The following is an 11,477-nucleotide window of genomic DNA, read 5'->3' as shown; positions in this document are numbered from 1 at the left end:
GCGGGGAAAGGGAGGCGGCGCGGGCGGCGGGCGGGAGTCGGAGATAAAAAGCGGGAGGCGGAGCTGCGGGGCGGGCGGGGCGCGGCGGCGGCGGGAGCGGGCGAGCGGGCGGGAACCCGCAGAGCAGAGACGGCGCCGCATCCCCAGCTGGGCCGCCGCGCGAGGCGAGCGCCGGGCTCCGCGCCGCCCCTGCCCCCCGCGCCGCGCTCCTTCCCACCCAGCGGCAGGCGGCGGGAGGAGCCCCCGAGAGTTTGCAGCGGAGCGCGGGCAAGTTTCCTGCAGAAGCTCCGCTCCCGAAACAGCAGTACCTGCGGCGCCCGTTCGCCTCCCGCCCCGCGCCGCTCGCTAGGTAACCGCACTTGCTGTGGGGCATGTGTCCGGAGGGGCGGGGGGCTCACGATCTGCGGGGCCGAGATTGTGGGGCGCCGCCTGGCACCCACGATCGGAGCCGGGTGCGGTTGGGCGGGGAAGTGCATCTTCACCTTTCCAGGTACTTCGCCTCTGTTGACTGCGGAAGGAGGCATCTTTCTTCACCTTTCTACCCCTTCTCGTCCAGCACCCCACCGCCCCGCCAATACTTGAGCCCACTTCACGTCCATTCACTTTATTGGACGTGCTGGGGGCAGGGGTGTCCGGGAGTTGGAGGGGGTTCGAAGGGATGGAGGAGGAGGACGGGTGCCAGAACTTGTTAGCTCCGGGTGCAGGATTCCTGGGCGCTGGCAGGACACACTGGGCTCCGGATTCCGGTGCCAGCCCCCGCTGGGGCACGCCGGGTTGGAAAGAGGACACCAGGAGGAACAGTCTTGAGCTTCTGATGCCGGTTTATCCGGTCCTCCAGCATGTTTTGCAGAAAGATGAGCATTTCTGCTGTGATGACCTTTTTGCATGGATCCCAAACTCAGACCTTGCTAAGGCTGCCTTCACCGTGGGCGAGAAATCAGGAGAGTCGGAGCCCAGGTTTTCTGTTGCGAGGCGTGAAGTGGAGAGGGGCTTGACGTGGATTGGGGAGAGTAGGAGCTGGGTGGTTGTTTTGTTGCTGCTGCCTTTACTTTCACACGGTTACCTGCTCCCTCTTCTGCCCCGTTTGAACAGCCTGCCTGTCAGCAGGTTTCTGTTAGAAGGCTAAAAGGTGTTCTGTTTGATGCCTGTCAGGAGTTATTTCCAACTAAGTTCACAGGTGCGAAGCTGGAGCTGCCTTTCAGCCTCCCTCCTCTCCACGCAGGTCCACCCCCAACTCCCTCCCACAAGCAGACTGTTCTTGAATAATTCCCAGGGTTTTGAAAGCGATGGCAATAAATAATATAGAGTTGTGTTTGTGTGACTTTTTCTTTCCCTTTTTGTTATCAGAACCAAATCAAAACACTGTGGCTGTTTAATAGAACTATTTTTTCTTTCTTTCAGTTTTTATAGTAATTGAGAGTATATTATTGTCCTGGTGGGTGGCTCAGTTGGTTGGAGCATCGTCCTATACACCAAAAGGTTTTGGGTTCAATCCCCACTGATCGATGTTTCTTTCTCACATCCATGCCCCCCCCTTTCCTTTCCTCTCTCTCTAAAATCAACAAAAACATATCCTGAGGTGAGAATTAAAATTTTTTAAGTATTATTTCCCAATGTTTGTTTTTCTTCACTTTAACTTCAAACATTTCATTAATCTGTCTATATATAATTTTATCTGTATTGTTATTATTCCACTGGATTTAAAGGATGTGGGCTTCTTTTAGACTTGCATATACACACCAAATACAGTGTGACCGTATTTAATATTTATGTGTTCCTGATTCAGTAGCCTGGCACCTGCCAATTCCAGCGCATGATCATAACACCATATGCCTGTCTATCAATTGAGGATAAGGAGAATGTTATTGTTTTTCATGGGGGGTAGGATTTTATTATTATTTCTCAAAAGGTTTTTAAGGGCTTCAGCCCATGTGAATCAAATATACAGAGCAAAATTTCAGTTCTACCTGATACATTAAAAAAATAATTCCAGCCCTGGATGGTTTGGCTCAGCGATTGGAGCGTTAGCCTGCGGACCAGAGAGTTCTGGGTTCGGTTCCCGCTAGGGGCACATACCAAAAAATAAATAAATAAAATAAAAATAACTCCCATACTTAGACACTTAGAGTTGATTAGTTATTGGGGGGGAATTAAAATCCTCTTATCACACAGATAACATTTTTTAAAGAATTAACATCTTTATTATTGTTTCTTTATTGGCTTTAGAGAGAGAGGGAGGCAGAGGGAGAGAGAGATAGAAACATTGATGAGAGAGAACATCTATCAGCCCCCCACTGAAGACTGGGCCCACAACCTGGGCATGTGCCCTGACTGGGAATCTCACCGGCAACCTCTTCATACATGCAGCCTCTGAACCACACCAGCTGGGCACAGATAACATTTTGATTGAATATAGTCAATAAGAAGTAGTACACATTGAATACGTTGAGGAAACAAGAAGAATTTTCCTCTTGCCTTATTTGGTTTTTATCTCCTTTACTACATTAGCATCTTCCAGAAAATGAGCACCTTGCAGATAGATGCTGGTTTGCACTGACTACACACCATACTTTTTTAATACAGAGGCTTGGTGACAGTCCAAAAACATCAATGTTTTAAATCATTACCAACCATCTGTTCTCTCCCACTCGCTTGAAGTGCAATGTTTTATTTTCACTGGTATCAAAACATACATCCTCATTCCGTGCATTGCCATGAACATCCCAAAAGCTGTAATGGTATCTGATGTCGACCCAGTTTCAGCAACTGTTGTGTTTGGCTTATTACGCTAGAAACTCATCTCTTTTTATTTTCAGTGAAAGGAGAAGTTAAAAAAGTTTCCCAGCCTTTGGTCAAGACAGGTGTGTACTCCAGTGAAAGCTGGTTGCTTCCCCACCCCCACACACACCATATTGTTACCAGAGAGGAGCTGGGTTGAGCACAGCTGTAGCCTCCCCCCCCCCCCAGGACATTCCTTCCCTCTCAGTCTGGGCACAAGGGGAGTGTTGGTGCTCTGAAGCACCGCATTACAGCCCCATAACTCCAGAAAACTAGTGTGGTTTCCCGAAGAAGGGACTATCTTCCCAGGAATAATTTACAAAATAGGAGACCAATTTAATATTCCAAATCCCAAATTAAGTTGACCTAAGACATATACATCATTCACATACAAACATTGGATATGAATAACATAGGATCTTTTATGTAGGATGTGAATAAAATGTCTATAGAGTATTCTCTATATTCGTGTTTGGGAATCTGGGTGAGTTTATATACAATCAGCAGATAGATTCACAGCCTTCACTTGGTTCAAGTCATCAGTCAAGCAAGATTTGAGGTATTCAGTCCCACCCTACCTCCCATCATAGGATGTTTTCCCATTTAGGAATGTTTGCTAAAACTGCAATGTTAGGATATTTTCATTACTTAGAATTAAGTTGCATAATAAATATGTTGTTCCTTCACTGCAGCCAGAATGTTGGGAAACTCTTTTTATTCAAATCTGGATGTAATGTCCCAAAGAATATTCATAGTCTTGAAGAGAAAGATGTTGGCAAACTTGCCTACACTTTGCGAATCACTGATATGTATTTGAAGAATATCAAGAACCAAACTCTTCTGGGACTTCCCCCTTCCTATCGCTACACTGCTTTGCACTGCCCTTGTCTTGAAAGCCTACGATTCTCCTTACTTACTACCAGGAGAGCACTGAGTAAAATGAACCCAAACTATAGAACATTTTGAAAGTAAAGTTGCCTTTAAAAATAGGACCTAATGTAAACCCTTAGAAGTACACGAGGATGTGTTACATCTTATTTTTCTGTATACTAAAAATGAATTATTGAGGGGAAGGAGTTTCACCATGTATAGCAAGCACTCTGAATTATTCATGTTAATGAGCAGAAGAGGAGCATAGATAACCCCAATCATGGTTATTTAAAAAGTCGTTTGTGTTTGTCTTTGGAATGTATTACATGTTTGGTTTAAAATAGATTTTCATTGTTCTTGTGAGCAAGTTGACTTTCTAATTGTTTTGTTTTGTTCAGCTTAATTTTTAAATGAGCTTACATACCTCAAACACCAAAAACCAAAACCGATTTATAGGGAGGTGGAGAAGGTGGGCAGCTTGCCCAGAAATGAGCTGGGTGATAGAAATAAGCAAACTGGTATAACAACTGTGTAGTAGTAGATTGTATATAATTCATAGAAGGCTAATCAGGATTTCATTGTATATCTATTTAATGAATATGTGTCAAGAATTAGACATGTTCCCTTCAAATAAAGTCCTTTGATCCAACTATGAGAAAGTTGATCCCAATTTACACGTAACGGGTGACTAATGTTTTTAAAACATGATAGCAGGGTGTGCCAGAAAATCAAATAGGGGATTCTAATTTATAAATCTTACTATACTGAATTTTTAAGTCTGAAGTTGTCCTAAAGCAGACACCTGTGTAGGTGTGAAGGTGACATTTGTGAGCCTTACATACGTACTTTCCAAAAGAGGAAACAGCAGGACGCCATCAGAATAAGGAATTTGGTCCATTTGATCTCTGCACCTCTGCTCCAAAGCAAAGCGCTTTTCATCCAAGAGAAGCTCTCAAGTCTCTATTGTTACTGTGGACCTGGTTAGATAAAATAGTTGAAGTTCAGCAAGACTGCCAATTTAACAGATTTCTATTGTGTTTTTCCAAAGCTCCAGGGCAAAATTGGTTGTGGATGAAAGAGTCACTTGAGCAAGAAGTTGATTCACACCCTTGGCACTTGCTGTTAAACACCTTGTTTATCGTCAGCGTTCAGTTGTGTATAGATTTTGTTGCATTATGAGTTTTGTGAACTATTAGAAAGAATTTTAAAAACCTCTGCGGAAAAGGGTCGAGCTGCCAACAATATGTGATTGGAAAAGCAGATAAGATCATTTTTATTCAAGATTTCAAAGCAAAAAGTAAAACGGTGACTTCCACAGTAGTGAGCAGAATGGTAATAGAAAAGTAGATGTCGCCTTCAGAATGGGAACTATGTTCTTATGATAAATGTGCTCACTACTTCAAGTGTCTGGGTACTTCTTTCTTACGGACCCACTTTTATTGTTTGGTTTTTTATAGGCCATGGCATTTTTTAAAGATTTGACAGAGCCATGTATTTTAAACAGAAATATTGTGGTTGGAAGACCTGACACCCACAGGATATATTTTATATACACTTATTAGAAGAGTCAGTTTCTTCTGATCAGTGGTTAAGTCTTAGAACCAGAATTGTTCATTTTGTTATGGAGCTAGAAAAGACCTTAAAAGTAATTTATCCCAATGCCCTCATTTTACAGTTAAATGGGGGCCACAGTGATCCAGTGCGCTGCTAAAGGTCACAGTGGTGGTTAGTTCAGAGCAGAAACTGGAAACCTGACCTCCTAGTTCCGTCATCCAGGTTCCTGGTAGTAAGCTGGGCAATTAGATAGAGGAGTTAACTCTTTCTGGCCATCACAATGTCAACTATACAGGGCAGTCAAATATGAAGTGGTACAGTAGTAAATGCAGAAGGCTTGTGATTTTTCTGTCTTTTGTCATTCACGGAATGCTCACCATGGACCAAATTGTGGTCCTTTTTTAATAACAAAGATTTTTGTTACCCTCTTAGTATCCTGAAATGTAATCCATCTGTAACATAGTTACTGAATATATCAGTAATGAAAAGAAGCAATAAAATAAAAGTAATTTGCAATAAAATATGATTTCCCTACACAATTGGGGATGACTTCACTGGAACATATATTAAAGAAATTAGCAATTTGCATGTATATATATTGAATAAATTTGGATTTGAGATGTAAAAAATCAGAAGACATCCCATACAAGAAGTACAGACAAATGAAAGAATACAGGTAGACTAAAAGTAGTGTTAGCATAATTACAAACTAGACTTATTTGTATATAACAGAAAGAAGGAAATAATGGTAATCGTTGTAGGGAAAATATACCAAGTCAAATTATAGACTGTCGGGCCCTGGCCAGTTTGGCTCAGCGGTTAGAGTGTCAGCCTGCGGTCCCGAGAGACCCGGGTTCGGTTCCCGCTAAGGGCATGTACCTCAGTTGCAGTTTGTCCCCAGCCCTGGTCGGTCATGCGGGTGGCAGCCACTCGATGTGTCCCTTTCACATCGATGTTTCTCTCTCTCTTTCTCTTCCTCTCTCTCCCTCCCACTCTACCTGAACAATAAATGTCCTCGGATGAGGATAAAAAAAAAAATTATAGACTGTCGGAGTGGAGAAAACTTGGAAGTATGACATGTTGCAAATGAAAGAGTACATACTATTAATCTACTTCCCCTGAAACTCCAGAACTACTGTATGGAACATTTTTATGTTGTCACTAATGTGAACTCAAATTCAAGGGACTCTGCAGGTGACTCACCATGTCATCAGTAATAACAGGTCAAAGATTTCCAAAATGAAAAGTATTGATTGATTGCTGATATTGCCTTTTTAAATCTTTCCAGTAATAGTCTACTCTATTGATTCTAGAATTAGAAGACAGACTATATAGAATGATGGAATTATTCACCACAGCAACTTGTTGTAAATCGCTAAGTGGAGGTCCCTATAAAATGCCTAATTTATGCTTATGTACAAGATTCTACAGGTTGATATTCAGTACAGGTTTAGTTCAGTGGGACACTGTATGTTGTAGGGGACATTTGGAGAATCTTTCATTAAGCCAGCAGCACTGCCCTTCTGCAGAAATCATGACACACCTGAGCCCTTCTCAAAATATTCTCTAGGGGATGGTCTGGCCCTGGTGAGAGTTGTAGGGCCAGATAAACAAGACTTTCAGGATGGCGTGGATTATTTTCCATGCCCCTGCCCTCCTATCTTTACTATTCAGTGGGACCATCCCACCTGTTCACTGGTCTCTTGCCTCCCTGGACCAGGATTGCAAACGTCAGTGTCCACCAAGCCGAAGCTCATGTTCTGATCTTTTTTCTGTCACTGTCACCTTTATAAAAATGTACTTCTGGTCTTTCTTTTCCTGTCATCTGTGTTCTGTGGGTTACTATGAGTATTGACAAATTCATATACAAGCTGGCTAATATTTTAGTTCTCCCGGGCCTTAACCTTGTTTAAAGGCACGTCTCCAGAAAACTTTGAAGGCTTTCATACGTAGAGACATATGCATTTGCACATATGTATGTGTGTAAATGTATATGCACATATATATGCATGTTGTGTTTGTGCATGTACATGTATACACACACATCATTTCAGGCACTGAAAAAAAAAAACGGGAAAGGAGGTATAGTATTTGAGATTTTATCATACCCTTGAAACACACTATGCAAACAAAGAATGGCACTGGTCCAATGTTGGTAGTTGCACCATAAAAAAAATCATGCTATAGAGTATGTTCTTAGAAGAGGCTAAAATCTATAACCACCCTAAACAAACTGTTGTATTAGAATTCTTTTGTATTATTTCAAATAACTGTGTCCTATGCTAGCATATAGGAGTTGGGGGCAGGAGAGAGTTATAGAGAAATGTGCTGTCTTATAGGTAGTTAGTCTATGCACTGTTGACACACAAAAAGCACATCAGCATCTCTTTGCAGAACATATAGTATTTGCAGAGAGATTAGAGGGGTTTGAGGATTACCCCTATACACAACCTACAGCAGAGTGCAGTCCCCACAGTAAAAGAAAGGACTGAGAGTGAAACTGATATATTTTACTTCTAATGTTACTTCTAGACCATGACATGACACCTGCTCTTAGCACTGAGAGTTAATATGAAATGTCATTTCAGTGTTGGCTACATTAAGCATCTTGAATTTACCAAATTGTAAGTAAGATATTTTTTTCTTAGATTACTTCCACTCTCCATTCATCTGGGATGTCTTTGTAACATTGTATATCTTACTCTTTTTAAAGAAAGAAGCTTTTAAATGTAAACCCCTAACAGTTAAAATTGAAGTTATTGTGTGTGTATGTGTGAATAACCAGGTGCTTTCAGGCAATCACAAGAAAGGCGTGCTTTACCCAATCAAGAGAGGAAGCTTTTCCTACAAAGGAATGCAGCAATTGTACACAACAAAATTTGATCTATGATTGTTTTGCTGTATATTGTTCATTCTTACTGGAAGCTTCTTGGGCAATTGAATGGCCAGGCACTCAGCCTCAGACTGACCCCTAACTTTATTCGGTAGACTTTTGTTACAATTTCTAATAAGTGTATAGTGGTGCAGTGGGAACTGAGAGAAGATGAAATTGAGGTGGTTGGATTGTGGAGGTGATAAGGAAAATAAGCAGCTTTTTTCATTTGAGCAGCTCAAAGATCTATCTAGTCAGTGAAATTTCATTGGAATATCTGCCTTTTCTTGTTATGCTTTTTACTCTTGTATAGAATAAAGGCAAAGATTTTGAAAGTAAAGCCCCCCCTTCCTCTTTGAACTGTTAAGTCTTGTTTATAAGAGAAGCCCTTCATTGTCAGAATAAACAGATCCTATACATTCCAGTCACTAGCTTCATGATGCCTACTTTTACTACATTCCTTCAATACCATCTAAACGGACATCTAAAACACTCAAGAATGTAGTTAAGAGAGGGGAAAATACACCTAGTTGATGTAGTGAAAGGAATTTTAGAAGCCTCTATTAGATATATGTGAAGATGGGAAAACAAAATAAGACAATATTGTCAATTCAAACAAAGAATGTCATACTTAGTTTTCTATTAGTTTCAAAAGCAGAAAGCTCATGCCCTGGCTAGTTTGGCTCCTCAGTTAGAGCGTCGGCCTGTGGAGCAGAGAGTCATGGGTTTGGTTCCCACTAAGGGCACATACCTCAGTTGCAGTTTGTCCCCAGCCCTGGTTGGGGTCATGTGGGTGGCAACCAGTGGATATGTCTCTTTCATATAGATGTTACTCTCTCTCTTCCTCCTTCTTCCTCCTGCTCTATCTGAAGATGAATTAAAAAATGTTCTCAGGTGAGGATAAAAAAAAAAAATGCAAGAAGCTCACTTTAGCTTTGTAGTCATTTCTGTTGTTTGTTTTTAACACTGAGGGAATTAGAGCCATGACCTATAGTTACAAGTTACATTAAGCAAATAAAATCTGTGAGGATTTAGATAAAATGATGGCGTTCTTGTATGCTTTAAAAATTTTTTTCTAAATTGTACTATAAACATAATTTTTTAGAAACATATCTCTAAATAAATTTGATTTTCCTGCAGCATTCTTTGAGCATTAGATTTCATGTGGGTAATTTATTTCCCCCACAAAATCAATTTTCTCAATGTATTAAAATATGCTTAGGTGTTAGTAATATTATTGGACTAAAAGCAGTAAATGTCAACATTCTTTTCCCTCTACTGCTTGTACTCTATTTTCAGTCAGGAATTTTTACTGTCGGGGACTGAGATTCTACCTCTGTGACAGGGCTCTTCAGCTGCATGTGCCAGCACAATGTTACTGGTTACCAATGGCTGGAGCCCAAGATGTACTGATTCTTCAATATTTTAAATATGAATCCTATTCTTACATGATCACTTTTGTGATCTAGCTATTTATTTATCTATCATCTATCTCACTTGCTAAAAAGCCCAGCTAACTAATATTTTGAGATTTTTCAGATCAGGGAATTATGACAGCTTTTGGAACAGAAATGGATTTGCGAACTGTTGAACTATCAAGTAGCAGAGACGGTTCATCCAGAACCTCAGAACTTAGGTCTTCTCCAGTTTTCCCAACATACACACACCAAGTATTGACCAATAAGAATTCCTTGAAATTGTTGACATAAGTTTTACTTAGAGCACTCTAGAACATGTAATTATGGCTCAGGAAGTTCTTCTAAGTTCCCTATTTGTAGATACAGCTGTGTACTTGGCATTTCTTCTTGCCTATCAAAAAGAAACATCAAATGACACATCTCAAAATCAAACTTGTGTTCCCTTCTCATCTCATGCCAAATCCCCAGGGTTCCCCAGCTCCCAGTCTGGGTTTTTTCCTTGACATTCCCCTTCATTCAGCTCCATATCCCAGCCTTCACACCTTCATTGATTGTTACCTCCCAAAGTATTCTGACAAAACTGCCTCAGCCATCACCAAGTCTAAGCTTTCACTGTCTTTGTGTAGATAACCACAGGGCTCTACACGTGCTCTCCTGGCATCTGACATTGCTCCCCCTCCAAATCCATGTTCTAAAGTGCCAGGGGAGCCTTTCAAACTGCAAACAGAACCGATGCTCCTTCAACTCCACACATCACTTAAGAGGATTACCATTGCTTTGTTGAAGATAAAGACCAAAACTGTGTACCTGATTTTTTGAAACCCAGCAGGGTTGGGCTCTTCTTGTCACCTCTCTTTTGGTTCTTCTACTCCTTCAGCTGGCTGGCTCTCTTCCAGCTGCTCTGACTCACCGTGCTCCTTCCCATCCCCACACCTGTAGACATACGTACCCAAACCTTGCCCAGGTAATATTTATTTATCACTCAAAATATGTACCCACATGTCTGTTTCTCAAAAGATCCATCTCTTCCCCTAGACTGAGCCAAATCCCCTTATAATATACATATACCCAATATATGCTGGTATGCATACATATGTCCACATTTATGTATTCAGCTCCCTCATCGCAAATAGTTGCAATGAGTTGTAAGATCACATTTATTTGTGTAATTATTTTATTAAACACTAAGCTAGGACCCCCTTTAGTTTTGATGGTCCTTATAATCCTAGAAAATACTGCAGTGCCTGCTTAGCATGAGAGTGCAATAAGTATTTGTTGAACAAATGTTGGCTAAATATCCCTATCTTTAACCCCATGTATACACATGCATACATACACACTACACACAAACACACACTCATATCCACTCTCACATTCTAATTTAAATAAATGAATGAATAAAAACTTACAATCTATGATATCCCACTTTTTCTTTCTTGTGACCTCACCAAATATCACCTTTCTCTTTCTTCCAATTCTTTTTCCTGTCAGTGATTCAACAGAGGAGGTTTGAGTAGTACTACATTTGCTTAGAAAGTGAGGCTGTTTGCCTGGCTGGTGTGGCTCAGTAGATTGAGCATCCTCCCATGGACTGAGAGGTCCCGGTTCGATTTCTGGTCAGGGCACATGCCTGGGTTGAGGACTTGATCCCCAGTAGGGGGTGTGCAGAAGGCAGCAGATTGATGTTTCTCTCTCAGATCGATGTTTCTCTCTCCTTTCCTTTCTCTCTAAAAAAATCAATAAAAACATATTAAAAAATAAAGAAAGTGAGGCTGTTCTACTGAATTTCTTGCCAAAAATTTTTTAGAAATCCCATGCATTCCTTCACATTATTTCCTCTAATATGAGAAATCCCTTGATAATATCAAGAGAGGCTGTACTTGCTGGGGTTTTTATGCTGTGCTGTTTGTGCATTGCACAGTAATCTAAGAAAAAGAAAATCCTCTGAAGGTTACCTGTACATATGGTCTCCATATGGAGATAAG

The 11,477-nt window shown here is 41.1% G+C and overlaps 1 protein-coding gene across 1 annotated transcript in view; it reads left to right on the top strand.

Annotated features, from left to right (window-relative positions):
• The first annotated feature begins 292 nt into the window (after positions 1-292).
• CHST9 (carbohydrate sulfotransferase 9) overlaps positions 293-11,477 on the top strand; it is a 263,752-nt gene continuing 252,567 nt past the window's right edge. Inside the window, exon 1 of the mRNA XM_036245374.1 lies at positions 293-349. The gene's annotated coding sequence lies outside the window, so the exon portion shown is untranslated. The remainder of the gene's footprint in view (positions 350-11,477) is intronic.

The sequence above is a fragment of the Molossus molossus genome, unplaced genomic scaffold, assembly GCF_014108415.1.
Source record: "Molossus molossus isolate mMolMol1 unplaced genomic scaffold, mMolMol1.p scaffold_m16_p_6, whole genome shotgun sequence".
Classification (NCBI taxonomy): Eukaryota; Metazoa; Chordata; class Mammalia; order Chiroptera; family Molossidae; genus Molossus; species Molossus molossus.
Note: the sequence above shows the minus strand (reverse complement) of the source record. Positions and strands in the feature narration are given on the sequence as shown.